At 38.4% G+C, this 27,732-nt stretch overlaps 1 pseudogene; it reads right to left on the reverse strand.

Annotated features, from left to right (window-relative positions):
• Positions 1 to 15,035: 15,035 nt before the first annotated feature.
• On the reverse strand, positions 15,036 to 25,173 carry LOC122196616 (NAD(P)H-quinone oxidoreductase subunit 2 A, chloroplastic-like; annotated as a pseudogene).
• Positions 25,174 to 27,732: the final 2,559 nt, after the last annotated feature.

Consider the following 27,732-nt stretch of genomic DNA (forward strand, 5'->3'; position numbering starts at 1 on the left):
GAATACACCAAGATCTATCAAATAAGCAACAACTAGGTAAGATCATATCGGGTGTAGGATCCATTTGATGTGTATATATATACATACATACATACATACATATATATATATATATATATATATATATATATATATATACTATCTGGAAAATCCACTTTAAAAACCTCACTAGATCTAGCCTAGACATCACTCTCGTAAGTAGATCAATATGTATTATGACATGGAATCACTGATAAATCTTGCTTATAAAATTATAATAATGAACTTAAACATAAGTTACACTTAAAGCATAGTAAGTGCAGCTTAACTTACAGAGTTTCTAGCGAAAATCAGGAAGTCGCAGGTAGAACATTGACCCAAAAGCTTCTATTCATGGTGCTTCTAGATACATCATAGCCTTGCTAAAGTGCTTAGAAGCTCGGAAAAATTTGGACTCGAAGGGAGGATAATGTATGAGTGAGAGAAAGAGAAAGAAATTGAATGGTAAGAAAATGAGGCAGGTTTTGGCTCTATTTATAGGAAATTTTACAAGTCCTGCCATGTCTATCTATGGGAGTGTGTCGCGCCTTAGCCACATTGCTCCTGCTAGACGCTTCCAGATGTCGTCACTTCCTTGGTCCACGTCGTCTTGCTGTGTAGCGCTTTCGACCATGCCACATGTCAACATGAGACGAAGCCATGTGTCCCAATCTAGTGATGCCACATCAATGTTTCGGCTGGAAAACCCTGACCACTCTTGACCATGTCACGCACTCTAATGTTGCCATGTCATCACGACCAAGTATTTTTGGAAATCTTCAAAATGCCATAACTTTCGCATGCGAGCTTTGTTTTCGACTTTCTTTATATCCGCATGTAGGTAATTCTGAGTACTACAACTTTTCATTAGAGCTAAACATCTAGTTCTCGCTCTATTTAAAATTCATAATTTTATAGAGATTACATTGTTAAAGTCTATGCAAAAATCATAACCTCTTCAAACGAACAACGTTCTCGACTTTCTTTATGTTGACGGATTCATATTTATGAGATCTTCAACTCTCGTTTACATATTTTGTCTAAAACCGAGATGATTTAAATTTCAATTTCTGTGTCACACATTGTTGTACTTAAACTTCAAAAAATCATAACATCCTCATACAAATTCAAACTTTTCCATTCTTTATGTGCACACTCTCGTTTTTACGATCACTATGACTTTCATTTAGATTACATAGATTATTAAGAACCCTATTTACGATTCACGTTTTGCGACACGCTTTACCGTATAGGGATGAACACGAAACTTCGAAGAATCACAACTTCATACGAAGTCAGAGTTAAGCATTCCATATATCCACGAGATCATCATCACGACTAACTTTCATAAAGACTATTCATCCTAAATAAACTTTTATTTTTAAACACTTATTTATCGTAATTTGTTAAATTTATGATACAGTTTTATACTATGATTATAAACCCATCATATTTTCCCATAAAACATGTACACATTATATACATATATAAATTAAATCGTCTAGCCCTAACTTACAGGCATTATAAATCCCCTCCCCCCTCCCCCCTTATAATGATTATGTTTCGGAATCATACGGCAGCAAAATAGCTCTAGATAATAATCCTAAGTCTCCTTGTGGTTCCTAAGTAAGGATTGGCTTTAGTACTTGTTTCCACATAGTACTATCTTAATAGATTCTTTCGCATTATACACGAAATAATGCCTTAGGTTCCTTTATGACAACTTATCAGCTTGTCGACCTAATTTCATAATCAAAACATCAACTTTGTTGCTTGAAATTTCACTATATCTAAACAAATTTCTTTCACTCAATTTCTCCACACAATCAACATCTTCATCATTAAGGGTTAAAATGAAAAACTTCATGATCTTTACTTATCCATGTTCCCTTTGGATTTCACTTTCCTGGTCACAACTGCTTCCCTATTATCACTAGTATTCTCAAGAAATCAAAGAATCATCCAAATATTTACTCATTCAAGGTAATAAGTCTTTGAGAACATTCTCTACAGACTAATTATCTACACACATGATGCCTAGATTATGACAAGCATGAAGTTGTCCACTAACGTATATGTATACAAATTGCTATAAGAGGGTAATAATAGCAACAATGACAGTTCCTGAACTTAATATTTTCTCTTCCTCTTTTCTAGGTCGATCAACCTCGTCACACTCTACTTGATCATCTTGACCATGTCTAAAGTATTTGGACACAAACGCACAACCAAAATCCTTATGCATATTCTCATCCTTTCTACAATAGTCACAATTCCTATGACTTGTTAAACGAGTATCAAACTCTTGGACTCCTTAGCTACTAGTAGTGCTTGAGCTTGCATCCATTCCTCATCCTATGTTGGGCCTTCAGTCCTAACCTTCAGGTTACAAAATCAACTCAAACTCCTGCTCCTTCTTAAATTGTGTCGTAGACTTAACCAACGATACTATTTTTTTTACATCGACTATAGTAACCGACCGAATGGTCACTCTCTAATAACATTCCATCGCATAGTGCAATAGATGCATAACTGAACTAGACTCATGTCTCTACAAGTCAAACTCTTATCGCATAAGACACCTTCCTTCAGGTTCTAATGTGTTATAGTCTCATCATAGAAAATAACATTTCTAGCCACTGTCTGCTTAGCCCTGACGAAGGCTGCATTTTTTATGTTAGTCACCTTGATCATATCCTTCTTCAACCTCTCAACTAAAGCCAACCACTACATCGGACATGGTTCTTTGAACCAATCGACTCACCTTGTAGATTCGTATTGGTTCGACTTGATATTTTATAGCTACTAAGGCCTGAATCAAAGATCCTCATACTAGTAATTATCAAAACACAAGTAAATGATAGAAATAGACAAAACAAAGTCAACTACTAGTGCCTTAGTAATCCTGGAATTCTTCCTGATTGGAGTACGGATCATGTACTTCTAATAGTACAAGCCTTTACTACCTTTCACACCTATGCATACTCGTCCCAACAATTGCGTCTCGGTCCCCAAGTTACTATAGATAATAACCACCAAGCAATTTAACACCTACAAATATGTCCAAATAAACACATACAACAATCCTCCCTAGAATCTACTAGGAATTTCGTGTCTCTATCAGGTACATCTTGGCTTTTCGAGACTCGCTTTCTAGGATACTTCTCATGCATATGCTTGATCTAGCATATTCCAATACTTTTCCTAAGTCGCTAGGCATTTCATTTCTAAACTCTTGATATAATTTCTTTCTCGGGTAGTTTCTAGTTTGCAAGGCATACTATACTAGAATTTACTCTAGCGGTATCGTCACAAAAGTTCTCCAACTACTTGTAGTGTCTTCTAACTTATGCAAGTGACATTGAATAATAGTTTATCTCTTCACTTCATCATTCTTTTCTTTATAGGTGTTAATGTTGGGTTTTGAGCATTCTAACACTCCTAAGTGTACATGCAACCCTAAATACCTTGGATCTATGTTTTCTCTATTATACATACAAATATGAACATCCAAGGTATTATCCTAATCTAGCATACAAAACAATGAATATAACAATATAGAATACATACCTCTTTCATGTAGAAAGTCTTCATGAAGCTTGAGTGCCAAGTGCCTCAAGTGTGACACCTCAAATGGTTCACACAACACCAAATACATTTGGAATAACTTGAGAGAATTCTTACACTTCATGAAAATCGGCTAGCCCTTCTATTACACACACTAGTGCCGATTGTGGTCAAGAATAAGATGCATATATAGTTAGGGTTACACCATGTAAACCCTAATTAACATGGCCTTTCATTTCCATGATCCATGGGTACAAAAACACCATGGAGCATCATATGTGTTTTAGCCCAACTAGATAATCCATGGAGCATTAGCCCACTATATAAGTATGGATGATTTACACAATCAACCCATATATTTAATCAGTCTTCTTTTGATCACTTAATTAATCCTAGATTAATTCTTGATCAATACTAATTAAATAATCTTATTAATATATTAGAACTTATAATATATTAACCAACCTTAAGTGTTATTTCTCTCATTAAAGTCTATCCAAATGCATGGTGCCATGCAACCCAAATGGACCATGCCAAGTCAGGTCAAGTCTTACCAATTATAGTTATGGACTTAGACATTAATCCAACAGTCTCCCACTTGGATAAGTCTAAAACTATTATTTCGTATGACTTCAAGAACCGACTGGCAATCATAGCTCTCAAAAGCTTCTGTCGAACTCTGACCTTGTAGATGAACTCTGACCTTTGTCAATGACTTGTCCATTAGATAAGGGATCATATATTCACCCATTCTAGATATCATATGGACTGAGACATGGATTATAATCATTCTCTTTGTCCATTTGTTGTTTCCCAATTTCCGATTTATGACGACTGACTAATTGAACAAATCAAATCAGCCCTGGCCCGGCCGAGCACTTCCATTTGTCATCATCAAATTATCTAGGGGCCCACAGATATCACTTTTATCCCGAAGGTAAAAGGAATGGATAAACTTCGACTCATATGGCTTGTTCTACTACTTGTTGAATCATACACAAAGACACGTTTTATAACATCGAGTTACCAACGCGTTTTCGTGAAATCAATGTACTATCAACTCATAGTAACAACTCATATCTCTAGGTTAGAAGAATATAAGATATTATCGTCTCATGATCACTCGTGATAAAGTCCATAAAGTGATTCCAATGAGCGCGGGTTGAATCCAATACTCAGAACTTATGAGCACTCATGAGTGTTGTAGCCCTTTGTCCAACACCCTAGACCTCTACAAGCCAACCCATGACAGTCTTAACTCATATCTACTTCCAACATATGACCGACTGTGGATGGTTTGAATAACTTAGTCATTCCGGAAGAATAACCTAGTTTATTCTGGAAGTCAAAACATGCAAAATGAAACACAAGAATAATTGAATCCAATATGGTATCAAAACCTATGAACATAAATAAAACACCTTTTATTTATCACCATATGATTACACATTATTCATTGTATATTGTTTCAGCTATCAACTTTATTCTTGAATTTAAAACAATAGTTGTCACATGCTCTAAACATGTACACTATGTTTTCTAAATACTAGTCATGCCACACACCAAGTATGCATACTATGTTTGTCTATGATCTTTACTTTGTGAAATAGATCAACTGAACATAACTCCGATGATCCTCTTTTCACAGTCCCAAATCCTTACTGCAAATGCAAGAATTCCAAATTCATGCCATTTACTAAAATCTGTTAGATTCTAAACTTATATGCATTGATCCTCTTGTATGGATTATGCACAAAATCAGAAAGACTTGACAACAACCATTACAGAGCATTCCAAAGGAGATCAGCTCCTTGGAAACATCCTTCTTGCATTAAGTTTCCTAATCTTACACAGATTAAAAATTCTAACTTTGAAACATTTCCAGATTCATTTTGATTATCACTTCTGAATAAGAGTTGCCTCCTTATAGTTATGTCAATATGGTCCTTCCAGAATTATCACTATACTTCCAACTGTCCTTGAGCACCCAATCTTTGGTAAGCCTTAGATTGTCCTTGACAATTGATTAATCCTTTTGGTCATATCCACTTCTAGACCTTATCCCTTCTTAATGCCCCAGGCATTTGGAAAATTTTAGAAAGGATGAATATAGCACAAGTAATTGATCCTATATCCGAAGCATATGGGACGCGATTCATGATATCTTACATAAAGACTAAACCAGTCTTTTGCTCTAATATTTCCATTTCTATTTGCCAATTTCTCATAATTCAGATTATGAAAAGGGATGCCGTAATCATAATCGAATTTTAGAACGCAAATAATGGACCCATATACAGAATTTCCTTATGTTGAGCCATTCCAACATGAAATTCATATATATATCCTTGACTAAATACGATTAAAACCTCAATCTAAGCTTTTAGATTTGAGATAAAGTATAATTTCCTCTCCCTTAATTATAGCAAAACAACTCTTTCCCAATTGAAACTTTTGTTTTCTATAATTAACATTGCTAACTTGCAATACTTATCATAATTATCATGCTCCCACTAACATGATGATTATTAGCATAACACTTATGCTCCTACTAGCTTTGACATGTACTTAGAAATTAGCTGACTTTCTTACCAAAGTTCAGATTTATGATACTAGATTGTTTTGATAAGACTTTATCAAAATCATACACCTCTTTTAGATAGCTCATAGGTGTGTCTAAACAATTATGAAGAAGGATGTTGTAATCACAATGGTTAGAACTTTTTGCCACTTCTCACAAGTCCAGGTTAGTGTGCCGGTTAACCACACACGCTCCACTAACGAATTTGAGAATGCAAATATCACAATTGCTATCTAGCTAAAATCTACTTAGTGAAAGTGTTTCCTCACCATCATTTTCATGAATTGGAGAGAAACCTTATGACACTTAGATTTACTGGTGTATGTGTTCTTATCCATGTGAATTGTCAAAACCATAGTCACAAGACAAGGATAATGACAAATCCAAACTCATATGGACTGAACTGAATCTTAATTTCTTGCCACCCGGCAGCTCAAGGGCCTACCATTGCTTCCAAGTTGTTGTGCAACAAATTGAGAACTCTAAGAACTCATATGCAAAGCCAACTTTAACTGGAATGGGCACAGAATATGTCAACACGATAGGTTATAAACCTCAAGTTGTGTGCTAGTGAAGAACTTTAGGTTTTATTCTTGATTAGTTCTTGAGACTTTCAAGACCTTTAAGACTCCCACTGTCCTCTTGACATATAAGACTTTCTTGTCAGATATTCAAGAGATAGTGTGGATTCTAATCAATACAAACACTTCACACAATTGGCCTAAGTTGGTCTTTGTTTTATCCAAAACATCACAACTTACCAATTTCAAATGTATAAGAGTAGAAAACTTTTACTCTTACATTTGACAAGTGTTTTTAAACCTTCTTTAAGACATGTCACTCAAATTACAATCTTGGAGTATGACTCTAAGACTTATTTTGGAATGAAGTATGACTCATCTTCTTGATTTGAACACTTCAACAATTCATAGCTCCTCTTCTTAGCTATCATAATGCACTTAGAGGATGAATTGCGATAAGGTCTCTTAATCATTAAGATGATCATATGACGTGATACTAAAGTACTCTCCCATCTTTTCAGATTTGAGAAACTTTTATCTTTCTGCCTAAATTGATTCTTTTTATTCGCTATCCCATACATTGGAACCTTTTTCAATGTCTTAGAGTTACACTTAAGCTTGTAAGTATAATCATATTTACTGAGCTTTAGTAACCTATGACGAATAGTCTTATCAATCTTTTGTGGTGGACTTAATCAGTGCACAAGAATGTGTACTCGATCCCTTAGTCCTTCACTTGACTCACACATCCATGTGAGCAAGTAGTTAGTCTTAATTTTTCCAATGCTTGAAAGTTCTCATCCATCATGCTATACAACTTGCATGATTCCAAGTTCCAGTCCAATTGAAACTTGGGTGATGAGAATTTTTCCTTATATGGTAAATCTAGACACTACCACAAATGAAAGAATCAAATTCATATTTCCAATATTGCTATAAATATACAAACATCAAGTTTTCATGAATGCCATTGTAAGGAGATAAAAATAAAGTAAAACAAACATTTATTTATTTTAAAATGCGGAAAAAACCTTTTCCTTACAATGTAACTTGAAATGAAAACTATGTTATTACTTGTTCCCTAGCAATCTATCATAACTCCTAAGAGTAGCTCAAGAATCCAATCTTCAATCAAGCGATAGAAATCCATCTTCGCGATCAGATTCAACATACTATTTCTTTAAGTTTCCTTCACTTTCCCTTTGATTCTTAAACATCAACATGTGACCCAGTCACATCTTGTAATAAGAATCTCAGAATAGAAACTTAACCGAGTTAGATAGTGGACCTTACCTGAAATAGAGTGAAACTTATTGACTTTACTAGCCTTATGATCTTTCAGGTAAAATTGACAGCTTCGCAACCAATGCCCTTTCCTTTTGGCAATAGGACCATATGGACCCTTAGGTAATAGTACATGGGACTATCTCAGACTTAGCCTTTCTCTTTACCATTTGGTCAACCGAGTTGACTATGGATGATCCCTTTCCATTGGGAAGAGAATGCTTTTCTGGATTTCCTGTGTCACTATTGTCCCTGTCCATAAAGTTTTGGGAAGTTTATCTCCTAATCAAATTTGCTTTACTAGTACACTAAATCATTTCTGATTTAGCAGCACAAGAAAAAGATAAGATCATTAAGGGTCTTGTCATAGTCTGTTTCATAGGAGTCCCAAGGAACTCACTATGTGACTTAGGAAGTGATTGAACCACTAACTTTCTTAAGACTTTGACACCCAACTCTCCCGGCTTGTCAGTATGTGACTTACTCTCCAAGATGTGATCACACCTAGACCTTGCCTTGCCAATAGGGCTTGAGTGACCTTGAACTTGTGGGTTAGGGAGAATAATTGGAGGAGGTGGAAGAAGTGAAGTTCCAAGATATTTGGGAAGATCATAGATGTCTGAACTAGATATCTTTTGGGAGATATTCAAGATAGTTGATTTAAAGTCCTTAATATGACACCCAATATGAAATATTAAGGCTTGGACCCAACAAACTATTTTATAACTTAGAAGAGGGATGTCGTAATCCAAGCTATAAAATATTTAAAGGTAGGTGAATGACGATTCACCAATTTCTACCAAGATAAACGAAATGTATTATTAGGTTTTAATTGGTTTTGAAACTCCTAGATCTTTGAGAATCATTGAACTGTTCAATGGCATGTTTCAATCTCGAGTGTACCCTTCAGGTTTTGTGACTGGGATGCCGAGGATCACAAAACAAGGTGTGAAGTAACCATGCAAATTACTTAGTACCCTTAAGTGTTTACCCCTCAATCGATGTGTCGGTTAACCACACACGCTCCATCGATACTATGATAAACATTAAGTTAGCCTTTGCCTACCTTGTTAAATACGAGTTAGTGTGCCGGTTAACCACACACGCTCCACTAATCGACTTAAACAAAGTGCAAAGTGTAATTTCATGGATCAGCACCTTATTCACATTTTCCTAAGTAACTAAGATTGGGTATTATTAAGACTTTAGTTACTTAGTATTTATCATTAATACTTTTAATGAAGGGAGAATTATAGTCCTTGTCCTACCCGTTTGGCTAACGACCCTCCACCAGTCAAGGAAGCGGTGGGTGAGAGTGGACACCCATTAAACTGCCATTTTATAGGCAGTAACCTTATACCCCCCTTATAGACTGGCTTCGTGAATTAGGCATACTAATGGTAAGAATGACTTCACTCTTATACATATATATAAATATTATTAACTTATAATATTATAAAGTATAAGGTTTGAATTTTAACTTTTAAAATTCTAAGGGCTAACTTGGAATTAAAGTATTCATAAGTGAAAACTTTTCGAATTCCAAAACTTGAGGGCAAGTTTTGAAACTATTCAAAACTAATTAATTCCATAACTTATGTGTTTAAACTAGTTTTAATCCAAAAACTCTTCAAGTTCCATAACTTGAGGACAAGTTATGGAAGACTTTAAACTAATAAAAAAATGAACTTATCTTTATTTTATAACTTATGGAATTAATTAAGGTTACACTTTTTTTATTTATTATTTAATGAAGAGACTCTTGGTCCTCCATAACTTGAGGACAAGTTATGGAGTCATAAAACCATATAATTAGAACTAGACTCTTCATTTTGTAACCTTTGCCAACTTTTATGAGTTTTATGAAACTTAAATGTGACTCTTCATATAACTTGAGGACAAGTTATAAAAAAACATTTTAGAATCAACTCTTAGATTAATTTGGATTGAAAACAACTATTTCACTCAACTTTTCTATTAATCTAAGCAACTCATAAGCATAAGATAATTCAAATCAAACTTTTTCATGTAATTAGTCTAAACCTTAAACTAATACAAAACATGAATCTATTGACAATTACCTTTGAAATTGGATTAGCATGAACATTACCACATCAAAAAAAAAGTTTATAAGTCCAAAAACATCTTAGGGTAATGTTCCTAGTCCAATTCCAGCAAAAAAAAGTCAAATTTATGTTGTCTGGGGGTCCAACTCGTCGAGTGCACGAACCAACTCGGCGAGTTGGATGCATTTTGCCTTAGACTCGGCGAGTCCATTCATGGACTCGGCGAGTCTATTGGGTAGACAGCATCAAAACTCGATTTTTCAGCTACTTTTGCAAGTATAACAAGAAAACAAGCCTAGGCTCTGATACCAATGTTGGGTTTTGAGCATTCTAACACTCCTAAGTGTACATGCAACCCTAAATACCTTGGATCTATGTTTTCTCTATTATACATACAAATATGAACATCCAAGGTATTATCCTAATCTAGCATACAAAACAATGAATATAACAAGATAGAATACATACCTCTTTCATGTAGAAAGTCTTCATGAAGCTTGAGTGCCAAGTGCCTCAAGTGTGACACATCAAATGGTTCACACAACACCAAATACATTTGGAATAACTTGAGACACTTCATGAAAATCGGCTAGCCCTTCTATTACACACACTAGTGCCGATTGTGGTCAAGAATAAGATGCATATATAGTTAGGGTTACACCATGTAAACCCTAATTAACATGGCCTTTCATTTCCATGATCCATGGGTACAAAAACACCATGGAGCATCATATGTGTTTTAGCCCAACTAGATAATCCATGGAGCATCAGCCCACTATATAAGTATGGATGATTTACACAATCAACCCATATATATAATTAGTCTTCTTTTGATCACTTAATTAATCCTAGACTAATTCTTGATCAATGCTAATTAAATAATCTTATTAATATATTAGAACTTATAATATATTAACCAACCTTAAGTGTTATTTCTCTCATTAAAGTCTATCCAAATGCATGATGCCATGCAACCCAAATGGACCATGCCAGGTCGGGTCAAGTCTTACCAATTATAGTTATGGACTTAGACATTAATCCAACAGTTAATCCTACAAGTATACCTCTCACCTTCATATCTATCACGTTTACTTCATAGGAGTCGATCCTAGAAAGTCTGCATTTCAGTTGCATCTCAGCATCTTCTACTAGCTTCAGCGTGGTTCTCTTTCATTCTTGACACAAACATCTCTTCTTGTGCAATACTATGGGTGTAGCGCCTCTTCAGCTAAATATTCTAACTTTATTTTAGATAAGTAAGTTCACAAGAATTTTACAACCTAATTACTATTTTCACCATCCTAATCATGTTTGTTAAAGTCGGATTAACACATCAAGGAGTCCATGTAAGTACGTGATAGAAGTCAACTACCACTCAGTATTATTAAATACTAAGTCAAAGCTTCTTGTATATGGTATAGATCAGCTCTTAACACACTACTCAAACTACATACTAAATTGCAACGATAGACAAGGTCTCAACCTATTGATACTAAAAACTTTGTTAGCCTTTCCTTTCATCTTCCTTGAATTCTTATAATCTGGCATAACCATAAGTTCAATATCGTCAAAGCATTTATCACCATCTTTAGTTCCTCTAACTCCTTAAGAAATCACTGCTTCAATCTGGTTAATGACTGAATCGTCAGGTGGTGGAACAAATTCGTAGATCATGTCAAAGTTCTATCGTCTCATTAGTTGAAAATGCACTTCATGCATACAATATTCCTCTAAATTTACTATCATCAAATGTACTCTAAAGCTATGATACCACTCTATAGGTATTAATGCATTATTTACGATGTCACTCGATAGGTAGTATTTTAAAAAGTTATTAATGTCAACTATCATAACTCTTCTTATCTACTTGAAAAATTATATGTCAGTTCTAATATAGTATGTATACGTTTGGAATCCTAAACACATAAAATTTCTTCTTCCAAACCAAGGTTAGAAATAGACATTAAATCTCTTCAATTAATAGTATTATAGGTAAGCAACCTAAGGCATGCTATAATTCATATCGTCAATAACATATTAGCATATAAGGCATCTCTCCTAAAGTATGCTAGTGCACATCATAGCAAGTAGGGTATTCAACCTAAAGAATTCTATAAAATAAATCTTATTAGCACATAATACTTATTAAGGCATATACCTTAAAGTACCCTAGTGCTTGTGTCTATTTAGCTTTACAACCTAAAATATTCTAGACACATGTCTCACCGCCATCACCTGCCATCTAATTTTAATTCTAGAAATCCTCATCATTCCTAGTTCTCTTAAACTAATGCTCTGATACCTACTGTGACATCTCCAATTTTCAGAACCGAAAAAAATTTCTTTACGCTTTCAAAACTCAGAATATATTTTATTTGCGGAAATTCCCACTATATTACAATAATTTCATTACAATTGATTGTACCAAAATATCAAAAACTCTAAGGATGTCATAATCCATACACAAATTATGTTACAACGTAAAGAAATAACTGCCCTAAACACTAATGCAGGTCTTCTCTTCAATCACTCATCATCCTATTTGAATCTTAAATAGTCTTAACACTGCTACGTATGATGCATAAACATTGAGTGGGTTAGGATGGGAAAATTGGTGAGATGCATAGGGTTTTCAATCCCATAAAAACTTCATGATAATAAATCGTATATCTCAAACCTGCAAAACCAACTATTATCATCAATACACACACACACACACACACACACACACACACATATATATATATATATATATATATATATATATATATATATATATATATATATATATATATGTGTGTGTGTGTGTGTGTATATATATATATATATATGTATATATATAAGACAATCTACCCCATCTCGTTGATCCTCACATACTGATCGTATACAACGATCGTACAAGATCTATAAGAAGAATTACTATGAGTAACAAGTTGACTATGCTACTTTAGGGATTCCTTGGTAGAAGGCGAGGATCAATAAAGACAACAAATGAGATGAATGGAGTACTCAAATGAACCTCTCTTCATTAGCACCACAAGATAGTTAAGTCTGAGGTGGTCATATATACTCTGCTAGATGACTTAGACATGTCTAGCCTCAAACACACTCTATCTGGCGGTCTACATTGCTCAGTCATAGCTAGCAGTGGTCCGATATAGCCACACCCTATCCGGTAGTCTGTGAAGTTTATCTAGTCACTTTGTAAATGTAAATGTTGACACACGAAGCTCATCCGATCACTTCATAAATGATAACACATAATGCACATCAGAAGAAAAGGAGGGAGAATACTAATATAGTTCTCATGTACCTAACGTGCCTCATTGATCATCCATAAGGAAGAAGGAAGGGTAATACTAATATAGCACTCTTGTATTTATAGCGTACCCCACCGATCATCAAAATCATCAAACATATTTCTACTCTTCGTTCCCAGATCACACACTTCCTTGATAAGATGATGCCTAATATCCAAACTTAATTGAACTAAACATCTCTTTTAAGTTTTAGGGTATAACTAAACACGGTTATGATACCCATAATCATCCCAAGGTTCAACTTAACCCAAACTAAGCATCCTTTATAAGACTACAATTCTTATAATCAACTCACAATACCAACTTGGTTTAGGCAACACTATCCTAATCTAGTGTATACATTTAACACATAGTATTAGGTATTAATATACATTTATTTTCACATAAATAATACTTCTGTTATTATCATGTTATAATATAATATAATATATATATATATATATATATATATATATATATATATATATATATATATATATATATATTTATATATATATATATATATATAACCATATCGGTTCACGGTTCACATATAGTATATTATCAAATATACATTTAACACTTATTCCAGTCAATAAGCACATAATTCATATATAAACTTTCAATAGATATTTAACACCTTTAATAATACTTGTATTAATATCATTTTAATGAAACTAACTATACACTCACATGATTAAGGTGGAAGATCCTCAGGAAAGCTACCTCCTCTACTAATCACTTCAATTTATCCTTAAAAATGAATATTACTATGCTTCAATACTCATTCATATTTACATTATTTCCCGTATTCCTCAGCAATCCTAATGAATACATCGACATCTATCAAATAAGGAACAACCAGGTAAGATCATATTGGCGGTAGGATCCGTTTGTAAATCATTCGGTATTATGAAATGGAATCATTCATAAATATTGTTTATAGGTTCATATTAACAATAATAAACTTAAACATAAGCTACATTTAAAGCATAGTAAGTGCACATTAACTTACAGATTTTCTGGCAAAAACTGGGAAGTTATATGCAAAAATTTGACCCGAAAGCTTCTATTCGTTGAGCTTCAAGATACTTCAGAGCCTTGCTAAAGTGCTTCGAAGCTTCGAAAAGCTCGGATTTCAGGGGAGGAAAATGTTTGAGAGAGAGATATTGAATGGTGATAAAATGAGGCAGATTTTGGCTCCACTTATAGGAAATATTACAGGGCGTGTCGCGTCTATCTATTGGAGCACGCTGCACCTTAGCAATGTTGCTCCTGCTAGACTCTGCCATGTGTCGTCACTTCCTTGGTCCACATTGTCTGGTTGGGTACAGCTTTCGACCATGCCACATGTCAATGTGAAATGAATCCACATGTCCGAATCTCATGGTTCCATGTCGACGTGTCATTTAGAATATCGGCCCTCTCTTCGCCACATGGCGCACTCCGATGATGTCACATCATCACGAGCATGTATTTTCAAAAATCTTCATAAAACCATAACTTCCGCATACGAGCTTCGTTTTCTTATTTTTTTTTTTATCCACACATAGGTAATTCTAAGTACAACTTTTCTTTAGACCTCAACAGCTAATTCACACTCTATTTTAAATTGGGGTTTATTGGGCAGAAGAGATCTACTAATTCTTTGATTCCAATTAGTAAGAGGGATCATGAACTAAGAAATAGACCCTAGAAACTAAAAAAGGGTATCCTGAGCAATTTTAATAATTGGATTCATTGATATTCCTGGTATAGTAGATCCTATCACACATACAATCATACTCAATTCGGTGGAATTGTTTGATCTTAAAGGGGAAGTTCTATAATTTCGCACGTGAGGTGTTATTTCTTGGTTTCGTCCAGTCATTAGTAACTTGATTATTTTTGGATAATAGTAGATAGAAACAACACTTGTAAGGAGTCCTATTAAAACCAAGAAATATAGGCCTGCATGCCATCCACACCAGAATAAATAGAGTTTTCCAAAAAAAACCTTCTAATGGAGGAAGACCTCCCGGGGATAAGAGACATAGGGCTAAAGAGAGATCCAAAAAGGATCTTTCTTGTATAATCCTGCATAATCTCGAATGTTCTCAGTTCCGGTACGTAGACCAAATAAGACAATGCAAGCAAAAGTTCATAGATTCATGGAGATATAGAACAACATATAAGCTATCATGCTTGCATATCCATCATTTGAGTCTCCAACAATTATTCCAATAATTACATGTAACACCCAAAAATTCAAGCCAACTTTAAACTTTCAAAACATGTCGAATTCATCAAAACATTACAACTTTGTTTTCAAAATACATTTATATCAGAGTTTTCCCAGAAACATAACAAAATAGGAGGAGTTGTACGATCATGCCTTTGCCTTGTCGCGATCCCCTGATGTACCTGAAACAATAAACTAAAATTGTAAGCTCAAGAGCTTAGTGAGTTACCCCCAAAATACCGATACACATACAGTCCACATAACCATGTCACACCATAACATATCATAACAAACTGAGCAGAACAACACATAACGGGTCCACAGCTTTACAGACTAGAATACTCCTGGGCCCACAGTGTGAGTCTGGAATGCCTACCGGGCCCTCAGCTCACATCTGGATTGCCATCGAGCCCTCAATACGAGTCTGGAATGCCTACCGGGCCCTCAGCTCATACCTAGAATGCTCCCAAGTGCTCAATATGAGCCTGGAATGCCTATCGGGCCCTCAGCTCATATCTGGAATACTTTAGGGTTTGTTGGCTACCGCACGGAGCAGTACAACCTCAACCCATCCCACATAACATATCAACATGTAACAGATAATGCACATACAGGCAATCAATCAGTATCACAGGTAGTCCTATAGACCTGCCCTCTAGCGTATCAAACTAGCATGCATAACTAACTCATACTCAACATAATACAACTACTAGGATATCATATCCAATGGGCCAGCCTTGGTGCCTTATACCCCTTAGTATAGTGAGGATAACTCACCTCGCAACTGTCATCGGAAATAAGAAAGCTCAACTCCCGGGTGCAACAAGAACTCCATCACCTATAGGTACCATACAACCTTTTTCATAAATCTCCCAATTACCCGAAACCAACAGAATTCAACTGCTCAACCCTTGGTCCAAGTCAAAGTCCACAGTCAAAGTCAACAGTCTATGTTGACTCGACTCGTTGAGTGCAGATCACCGACTCGTCGAGTCCTTCCTGAACTCGAGAATTCATGAAATCCTTGATTGGCTCATCGAGTTTCCCTTTTTAACTCGTCGAGTTCATATGTGGCCAAGATTTGGAAGAAACCCTAGCCAACTCACCGAGTCTTCTAACAACTCGCCGAGTTCAAGGGAATCTTCAACGAACTCGCCGAGTTGTTCGTCCAACTCGCCGAGTTCATGGCCATCTTCAACAGACTCGCCGAGTTTCTCATTCAACTCTCCGAGTCCTTGCAGTTCTTAATCCATGCAGATGCTTTTTAAGCCATGGCAAGGTCCCAGATTACAGATCCAAGCTCCTAAGGCATGTTTATCACGTAAAGTTGCAAACTTTACGCACATGCAAGGCTCTAAAGCCCCTAAATGATCAATCTAAGCTCTTAATGGAGTTTTACACCTTGGTACAGTCTCATCCTTGTACAAGCTGGGAACTTTATGGATCTAGAGGTCAAGGGAAGTCCAGATCTGAAGTTACAACTTTAGATCTTAGCTTAAACATGGAGAGCCCTTCATAACACCCATCCAAGAGAGGTTAAAAGAGAAATGAGCTTAAGGAACAGCCTAATACCTTCCAGAGAGTGATAACTGAGGAAATCCCTTAGATTCCCACGAGTTATTGGCCTTGCTTTTCCTTGCTACCTCAAGTGCTTCCTTCTCCAAGGTTACTCCTCCAAGCTTGAACACACCAAAGAACACACACACATAATTTAGGGTTTGAGAGGGACAAGAAGCAGTAAGGGGAGGCTGGTGGAGGCCAATGATCCTTTAAATAGGGTGCAAAACCCCTAGAATTTAGGGTTTCATCTGCCAGTTCCTACTTGCCGAGTCCCTTAGTGGACTCGCCGAGTAGGTCACTAAACACGCGTTCTATTCCCACTGCTACTCGACGAGTAGGGCAACCAACTCGTCGAGTAAGACATAAGGCCAATTATTCTTTATTTAAATCCATACCTAGAATCAGGGCGCTACAATTCTCCCCCACTTGAACTAGACTTCATCCTCGAAGTCTGCTGCGGTGAACAGTCCCGAATAATGCTCCCGTATCTGTGCCTCTGCCTCCCACATCCATTCGGACCCCTTCCGGTGCTCCCATTGTACTTTCCCCAAAGGTATTTCCTTGTTCCTTAGTATATTCATCTTTCTCTCTAGTACGGCCACGGGCCTCTCCACATAATTCAGGCACTCATCGACCTGAATATCATCGACCGACACCATTGCCTCCTGATCCATGATGCACTTTCGCAGCTGAAAAACGTGGAAAGTGTTGTGTATCCGACTAAGCTCCTCCGGCAGCCCTAGCCGGTAAGCCACCTTGCCAACCCTGGCAATGATCCTGAATGGCCCGATATATCGGGGACCCAATTTTACCCTCTTCCTGAAGCGGATCACGCCCTTCCAGGGCGAGACCTTCAGGAGTACCATGTCCCCCACCTGAAATTCCAACTCGGCTCGGCGTTTGTCAGCATAACTCTTCTGTAGACTCTGAGCGGTCTGCAAACACTGTCTAACCTGCTGGATCTTTTCGGTAGTCTGCAAGACTACCTCCGTACTACCCATCACCCTGTGTCCAACTTCGCCCCAAAAGACTGGGGTGCGACATCTCCGCCCGTACAACAGCTCGAATGGCGGGGCGCCAAGGCTAGAATGACAGCTGTTGTTATAGGCGAACTCCACAAGCGGTAGGTGAGAGTCCTAGGTCCCACCAAAATCAATGACACATGCCATCAACATATTCTCGAGGGTCTGAATAGTCCACTCGCTCTGGCCGTCTGTCTGCGGGTGGAATGTTGTGCTGAAGTGCAACCTCATGCCCAGCTCCTCGTGAAACTTTTGCTAGAAGCGGGAGGTAAACCTAATATCTCGATCAGAGACAATGGAGACAGGAACCCCATGGCGAGACACGATCTCCCGAACGTACAATTCGGCCAATTTCTCGACCGATGAGCCCTCTCGTATAGCCAAGAAATGGGCGCTCTTGGTCAATCGATCCACGATGACCTGTATAGCATCAAATTCCTTTGCCGTCTTCGGCAATTTGGTAATAAAGTCCATCGTGATTTGTTCCCATTTCCACATGGGAATCTCTAGGGGCTGCAGCTTTCCATGCGGCCTCTGATGCTCGGCCTTGACCATCCTACAGGTCAAGCGCCTCTCAACGTACCAAGCGATTTTCCGCTTCATGCACGGCCACCAATAACTCAAACTCAAATCTCGATACATCTTGGTGGCCCCGGGTGAATAGAGAAATGAGACTTATGAGCCTCCTCCATAACCGTCTGCCTAACCCCACCCGTCATCGGAACCCAAACCCAACCGCATCGGGTTAATAGTCCCCGACTATCCTGCACAAACTGTGTGTTCTCGCCCTTGATCCTCTCCAGCTTCCAATTTTCCGGGCGGATGCCCTCAACCTGGGCATCTCTGATCAAACTCACCAGTGGAGAATCCACTGCTATCCTCATACATACCGTTGGGGTGGAAGACCCCGCTGACTTGCGGCTCAAAGCGTCCGCCACTACATTCGTTTTACCAGGATGGTAAAGGATCTCGCAATCGTAGTCCTTGACTACGTCCAGCCACCTATGCTGCCTCATGTTCAGGTTCGGCTGATCCATGATGTGTCTCAAGCTCTTGTGATCCGTGTAAATGGTACAACGGACCCCATAGAGGTAGTGTCTCCATATCTTGAGGGCGAACACCACCGCCCCCAGTTCCAAGTCATGCGTAGGGTATCTCGTCTCATGCGGCTTCAGCTGCCGCAATGCGTAGGCTATCACTCGTCCTCTCTGCATGAGGACCGCCCCTAAACCTTTGATGGATACTTCACAGAACACCTCAAAATCCTCGACTCCCTCCGAGAGTGCCAATACTGGAGCCTCGCACAATTGCTGACGGAGGGTCTCAAACGCCCTCTGTTGCTCGGGACCCCATCGGAAATCCACTCCCTTCCTTGTCATACGAGTGAGTGGCACTGCGATCTTGGAGAAGTCCCGTATGAACCTCCGGTAGTACCCTGCCAACCCCAGAAAGCTTCTAATATCTGAGGGAGATTTCAGAACCTCCCACTGTATAACTGCCTCGATTTTGGCCGGATCGACCAAAATCCCCTCCTGGTTAACGAGATGTCCGAGGAACTGGACCTCCCGTAACCAAAACTCACACTTCAAGAACTTGGCGTACAGCCGTTCCCGTCTCAGAACTCCCAACAGCTCTCACAGATGTTCCTCATGCTGCTCTCGGGTCTTGGAATACACCAAGATATCATCTATAAACACTATGACCGAGCGATCAAGCATCAGTCTACAGACCCGATTCATCAGGTCCATGAACACCGCTGGCGCGTTGGTGAGCCCAAATGGCATCACCATGAACTCGAAATGTCCATAACGAGTTCGGAACGCGGTCTTCTCCACGTCCTCCTTTCTGACCCTTACCTGATGATACCCAGACCTCAAGTCTATCTTGGAAAACCAAGATGCACCCTGTAACTGGTCGAAGAGATCGTCTATCCTCAGGAGTGGGTAACGGTTCTTCACCGTCAACTTATTCAACTCCCGGTAATCGATACACATCCGGTGCAAACCGTCCTTCTTCCGGACGAAAAGTATCAGTGCTCCCCATGGAGGACTGCTAGGTCAAATGAACTGCTTGCCCAGCAGTTCCTATAGCTGCGATGATAGCTCCTTCATCTCTGGCAGTGCCAATCGGTACGGTGCCTTAGCAATAGGAGCCGCACCTGGCACCAGGTCGATCCTAAACTTGACCTTCCTCTCCGGAGGTATCCCTAGTAGCTCCTCCGGGAATACGTCTGCGAACTCCCTGACCACCAGTAGGTCGGATATCCGAAATCTGATCCCTAGCTCGCGTATCTACCACATACGCTAGATAAGCTGCACACCCGTGCTGAATGTACTGTCGTGCCCTGGCAGTTGAACAAAACCCTGATCCCACTCTTGTGCCCTCACCATATACAATCAGTTCTCCCCCACTTGGGGTTCGAACTACTACACGTTGCCCCTCACAGTCGATCATGGCACCGAATCGACTGAGCCAATCCATGCCTACAATCACGCATACCTCCCCCATGGGAATCGGAATCAAATCTATCGGAAATGACACCCCAAAAATCTCCAAGTCACACCCTCGATAAACTGAAGAAGCAGAAACCCTGTGTTCGTTGGCGATAGACACTCGCAACGGACACTCTAACTCACCGACTGGCGCACTGAACTCCCTACTAAATGTCTGAGATACGAAGGAGCGACTCTCCCCAGAGTCAAATAAGACCAAAGCAGGCAAGGAGTTCACTAAAAACGTACCTAACCACAGGTGCAACGGATAAGAATACAACAAATATAGGAAAACGAGATAAGGATAGAAGCATACCAGCAACCACATCTGGTGCTGCTCTGGCCTCCTCCGCTGTAAGCTGGAAGGCACGACCCTGAGCCTTTGGAGGCTCTGCCCTGACTGGTCTCCAATTCGTGATCCTCAAAGTAGCCGGCGTTGGAGCCTGCGCCGGTTTGGCGGCGAGTAACGGACAGTTGGCCTTCAAATGGCCAACCTAATCACAATGGTAACATAACCTCATACTCTGAATCGGAGCAGCCTGGAGACAGTCCTTCATGTAATGCCCCTTCTTGCCACACTTGTGGCATCCGCTACCAGCTCGACAGACACCATAATGACCCTTGCCACACTTCCCACATGTGCGGCTCTGCTGACCCCCGGTCCTAGTATCAGCGGTCTTAGACCGCTTCGGCGCCGGCTGAGAATATGTCGGGGCTTGCCGCTGTTCTCTCAACTGCTGCTCAATCTCCAACTCACGCCGTCTGGCGGCCTCCTGGAACTCTAGAAGAGTGTCACATCGTTGTGTAGACACAAACTGAAGGATATCCGTCTTGAGCATGCTCAGATAACGGGTCATCTGAGCCTGCTCTGAAGCAAACTTCGGGCAAAACATCGCCCTCTCAGTGAACATCCGGGTGATCTCCGTCACCGACTCCCCATCCTGTCTCAAACTCAAAAACTCCTGTGCCAATCGCTCCCGCTCAACCCGTGGAATGTAACAGACACGGAACATATCCCTGAACTGCTCCCAAGTAACAGCAGCTCTCTGAGCATTAGAGTATGACCCAGTCGCAAGTCTCCACCATTCCTTGGCCCCAGACCTAAGTAGGTTCAGAGCACACCTGACCTTCTGGTCAGCAGGACACGAGCAGGTGAAGAAACACCCCTCCACATATGAAATCCACCTCATAGCCTTGATGGGATCCTGCGTCCCATCAAAAGTAGGGGGCTTTGTGTTATCGAAGTCCCTATACTGAAAACCTCTACCAACTCCTCCTCCCGTCACTGATACAGCTGATGCAGCTGCTGCGGCGGCTGTCTCTGCAAGGGCTGCATAGCGCTCATCAAAATACTCCACCATGGCGGTCTTGATCGATCTGAACATCTCTGGTAACTGAGCCCAGAATGCAGCAGGAACCTCATCATGCAGGATCTCTCGAATCCTGGCATCCAACTCCTCCGTACCCATTTGCACCACTAGCTCAGGTGCTGTCGGCCCCTCCTGGCCTTTGTCCCCTGATCCTGATCCCGAACCAGATCCAGCCACGAAGTGCCTCGTCATCACCATTCTGAAACATATTACAAGATATCAGATAATTCATATAAATCACTAGGAGCCAACTCCCTACTAACCCTAGGGATTGCGACTTACTTGACACGCGTATAGGTCCTGTGCGTTCAGTAGCATGGGCCCCTACTACCTTCCACACCTACCCATATTTGTCCCAAGTATCACCACAACACCCTAACAATATGCACAACATGGCGAGCGCTCAATCCCCATTCCTATAGGAATGCTAAATATCTCATAACTGACCTCCCGGTCTCACTCAATCCCTCCTATCCATGAAACTTCCACCAACCCTTCAGCACTAATGTATGCTTGCCATACATAACGCTAGACCCTATAGACTTTCGAATATCCAATCCTACCCCAAGCTCCCAATCAAACAAGAACACAACATAAGGCCAAATCAAACATTCTCAGGCTATAAGATCTTAATTATGTACAACTGTGATGCATACATTAGACAACTACAGTAATGATGTCAATCTCACATAAGGAAAACCCTAGGCTAGCAGGCATCATGTATTCAGACAATTCTATCATGCAATTCCTGAAGATCCCTAGCCTAGCACTAACATGTTGTTCTATCATATCATATAATCAATTAACTTGTATGGTATTTTGGGGTCTACTTACTAGCTCCAGCTGATCGTACGCCCTGCATCCTCCTTTATTTATTTTGAAAACCTTTATGAAAAAAATCTTTTCGAAAATCCTTTCCTTGATTTGAGACTGGAGTCGCACGAGTGTTCCTCCAATTCACTCAAACCAAGGCTCTGATATCAACTTGTAACACCCAAAAATTCAAGCCAAATTTAAACTTTCAAAACATGTCGAATTCATCAAAACATTACAACTTTGTTTTCAAAATACATTTATATCAGAGTTTTCCCAAAAACATAACATAATAGGAGGAGCTGTACGATCATGCCTTCGCCTTGCCGCGATCCCCTGATGTACCTGAAACAATAAACTAAAATTGTAAGCCCAAGAGCTTAGTGAGTTACCCCCAAAATACCGATACACATACAGTCCACATAACCATGTAACACCATAACATATCATAACAAACTGAGCAGAACAGCACATAACGGGTCCACAGCTTTACAGACTAGAATACTCCTGGGCCCACAGTGCGAGTCTGGAATGCCTACCGGGCCCTCAGCTCACATCTGGATTGCCATCGAGCCCTCAGTACGAGTCTGGAATGCCTACCGGGCCCTCAGCTCATACCTAGAATGCTCCCAAGTGCTCAATATGAGTCTGGAATGCCTACCGGGCCCTCAGCTCATATCTGGAATACTTTAGGGTTTGTTGGCTACCGCACGGAGCAGTACAACCTCAACCCATCGCACATAACATATCAACATCTAACAGATAATGCACATACAGGCAATCAATCAGTATCACAGGTAGTCCTACAGACCTACCCTCTAGCGTATCAAACTAGCATGCATAACTAACTCATACTCAACATAATACAACTACTAGGATATCATATCCAATGGGCCGGCCTTGGTGCCTTATACCCCTTAGTATAGTGAGGATAACTCACCTCGCAACTGTCATCGGAAATAAGAAAGCTCAACTCCCGGGTCCAACAAGAACTCCATCACCTATAGGTACCATACAACCTTTTTCATAAATCTCCCAATTACCCGAAACCAACAGAATTCAACTGGTCAACCCTTGATCCAAGTCAAAGTCCACAGTCAAAGTCAACAGTCTATGTTGACTCGACTCGTTGAGTGCAGATCACTGACTCGTCGAGTCCTTCCTGAACTCGAGAATTCGTGAAATCCTTGATTGGCTCGTCGAGTTTCCCTTTTTAACTCGTCGAGTTCATATGTGGCCAAGATTTGGAAGAAACCCTAGCCAACTCGCCGAGTCTTCTAACAACTCGCCGAGTTCAAGGGAATCTTCAACGAACTCGCCGAGTTGTTCGTCCAACTCGCCGAGTTCATGGCCATCTTCAACAGACTCGTCGAGTTTCTCATTCAACTCGCCGATTCCTTGCAGTTCTTAATCCATGCAGATGCTTTTTAAGCCATGGCAAGGTCCCAAATTACATATCCAAGCTCCTAAGGCATGTTTATCACATAAAGTTGCAAACTTTACGCACATGCAAGGCTCTAAAGGCCCTAAATGATCAATCTAAGCTCTTAATGGAGTTTTCCACCTTAGGAGAGTCTCATCCTTGTACAAGTTGGGAACTTTATGGATCTAGAGGTCAAGGGAAGTCCAGATCTGAAGTTACAACTTCAGATCTTAGCTTAAACATGGAGAGCCCTTCATAACACCCATCCAAGAGAGGTTAAAAGAGAAATGAGCTTAAGGAGCAGCCTAATACCTTCCAGAGAGTGATAACTGAGAAAATCCCTTAGCTTCCCACGAGTTCTTGGCCTTGATTTTCCTTGCTACCTCAAGTGCTTCCTTCTCCAAGGTCACTCCTCCAAGCTTGAACACACCAAAGAACACACACACACACACAATTTAGGGTTTGAGAGGGACAAGAAGCAGTAAGGGGAGGCTGGTGGAGGCCAATGATCCTTTAAATAGGGTGCAAAACCCCCAGAATTTAGGGTTTCATCTGCCAGTTCCTACTCGTCGAGTCCCTTAGTGGACTCGCCGAGTAGGTCACTAAACACGCGTTCTATTCCCGCTGCTACTCGACGAGTAGGGCAACCAACTCGTCGAGTAGGACATAAGGCCAATTATTCTTTATTTAAGTCCATACCTGGAATCGGGGCGCTACATTACATATCCGATTTGACCTATGGACGAATATGAAAGCATACATTTCATGCTTGTTTGAGTAATAGCAATGAGATTCCCCGACCAAGCAACCAATTACCACCCTAAAACATAGCCGGGGAAAAATGACTGCTCAGATCTCAATCCTATACTTTTTATCTTAATAAATTACCTTAGGTAAGCTAAAAGTTAAAGGAAAGACTTCGGGATTACAAGCCATGATCTAAAAAGTGATTGCCCCCAACCGTTTTACAGTTCCAGAAGCAGAGGGAGCTGCTTCAGTAGTTCCATCTCTCTAGCCTGCAGGAGTCCCGGGAAGATAGAGGCAAGACAAACCGCATAAGTAAATATATAACCTACAGCACAAGTGGGCTATTTTGTAGAGATTACATTGTTAAAGTTTGTGTGAAAATCATAACTCCTTCATACAAACTATGTTATCGACTCTCTTTATTTCGACGGATTCGTATGTATGACATCTTCAACTCTCGTCTACATTGTTTTGGCTAACACTCATCCGATTTAAATTTCGATTTATGTCGCACATTGTTGTATTGAATCTTCGAAAAATCATAATTTCCACATACAAAGTAAGATTTTGGTGTGCTTTATATGTACGATCTCGCTTTTATGATCACTACGACTTTCTTTTATGACTTAGGCTAATAAACAATCTTTATCCAATTCACTTTTTATGACACGCTTTCCTATATGGGCTGAACACAAAACTTCGAAGAATATGAAGTCAAATTTAAGTGTTCTTTATTTACGAGATCGGCATAATGACTACTATAACTTTCATCAATGCTATTCATCCTAAATAATCTTTATTTTAAACTCTTATTTATCATAATTCGTTAAATTTACGATACAGTTTTTTATAAATATTATAAGCACATAATATTTGCTCGTTAAACATGCACGCAAAATATATATATATATATATATATATATATATATATATATATATATATGTGTGTGTGTGTGTGTGTGTGTGTGTGTTAAATCGTCTAGCTCTAACTTACGGGCATTACAATAATTAATATTCTTTTAGTTTCTAAAAACATTAATTATCAAAGTTTAGTATCCGAGTTGCAAAACAAAAAATGGTTAGATATCATTTATCTCATTCATTTGAATCCAACTAGGTACTTATCAATTATCATTTATATACTAGTATATAATTCCTAGGTTTATGGGATCGGTAATAAAAAATCCCATCAATGCATTGGATATATCTTGCTTAGGTATCATTTATCACAAAAGATTTTCGATCAAATCATCCAATTTGAAAAACTTACATAATCGGCCTATAACTTGGTTATAGTAATTGTGAAAACACTTGGGCCATATAATGTTAACACTAAGCGGTTAGGTGTCTTTTATCCCACTAGTGCATACAAGAGATATGCGAGTGTTTTTCAAAATGAATTGCATAGATTTGAGGTTTTTAAGGGGTCTTTAATGTTTTTTAACTCTAGTTTAAAAACATATTATATCATGATTATTTCATGCATTCAATAATTCATGATATACTTTTAAAAAAATCTTATTTTAGGTAAAATCACATTTTAACAATGTTCTTTTATAAAACTCGGTTTTTTATAGTCGACGTGATCAAATTTTAAAATTAATAGCTAGTATTAGGATTTTTCATTTAAACATTTTTAGAACATTTGTAAACATTTTAAGAAAACTTCCTTTTATAAAATAATGTTTGGATATAAGTTTATAAACTCTCAATTTTAAAGTTATATAGTTGTAATCATAAAATTTTATCGATTACTAGTTTTAATAAATTAGGTTTGTTTTATTTTAAAACTATTTTTACCATCTTTTGTTGAAAGACAAATTTCACTAAAATCAAATTCCTTTGTGATATTTTTTATGTTCAAATATTATTTATCATTTGAAAATCGGGTTTATCAATCATAACATAATAATAACAATATAAATAAAACAATAGAATCATGCAAAAAACATATGTGCATAAATCAACCAAGTCTAGTGATATTTTTTTGAGCCGTCAAAAAACTATCAAGTCCATTCCTAAATTGACATTTAAGGGACCAAAAAACTTCTAGTTATGTTTTTGAAGCTCCCGCTTGAGAAAACTTACAATGCTTACAAAAATGTTGAAAACTTCTTGAAGGTTGTTATTTCAGCAACGTGCAACACTTCAGAAAAGGTTTCATTAGAACATGTATGTTAAGGAATCTGATGCAACACTTTTCCAACAACAACATTTTAGCAACACTTACAAAAACGATTGTGTTTGCAGCAGCTTTTAAAAAAATAGCAAAAACAACCCTTTTTATCTTTAATATTGGCTCCATCTTCATTTCTTGTTACTTTTTGTACAAAATAAATTATTTCTAAAACTAATCTATTAGTTACAAAAATAAACTAAATAAAACTATATATTTAATTATTACATATCATATTAATAAGTAAATATTACAACCATGTAAAGAAATCAACACATGCAACAACACAAAGGTCCGAGGCTAGTTTATGCACATATATATATATATATATATATATATATATATATATATATATATATATATATATTAAAAATTATATAAAACAACTCTTTGTTTTCTCTAAAACAACTTTTGGGACAAAAATGCATGTAAATTTTGTCACCAAAAAATAAAAATTATAAAGTTGTCAAAGATAATATGTATGAATTTTCTTGCAACAAGAAAACCATCCATGTTTTCCAAAAACAAAGAATTCAAAAATAGTCCAATTATTGAAATATCCCAAAAATCAT

This window comes from Lactuca sativa, chromosome 2 (genome assembly GCF_002870075.4).
Source record: "Lactuca sativa cultivar Salinas chromosome 2, Lsat_Salinas_v11, whole genome shotgun sequence".
In the NCBI taxonomy this organism is placed as follows: domain Eukaryota; kingdom Viridiplantae; phylum Streptophyta; class Magnoliopsida; order Asterales; family Asteraceae; genus Lactuca; species Lactuca sativa.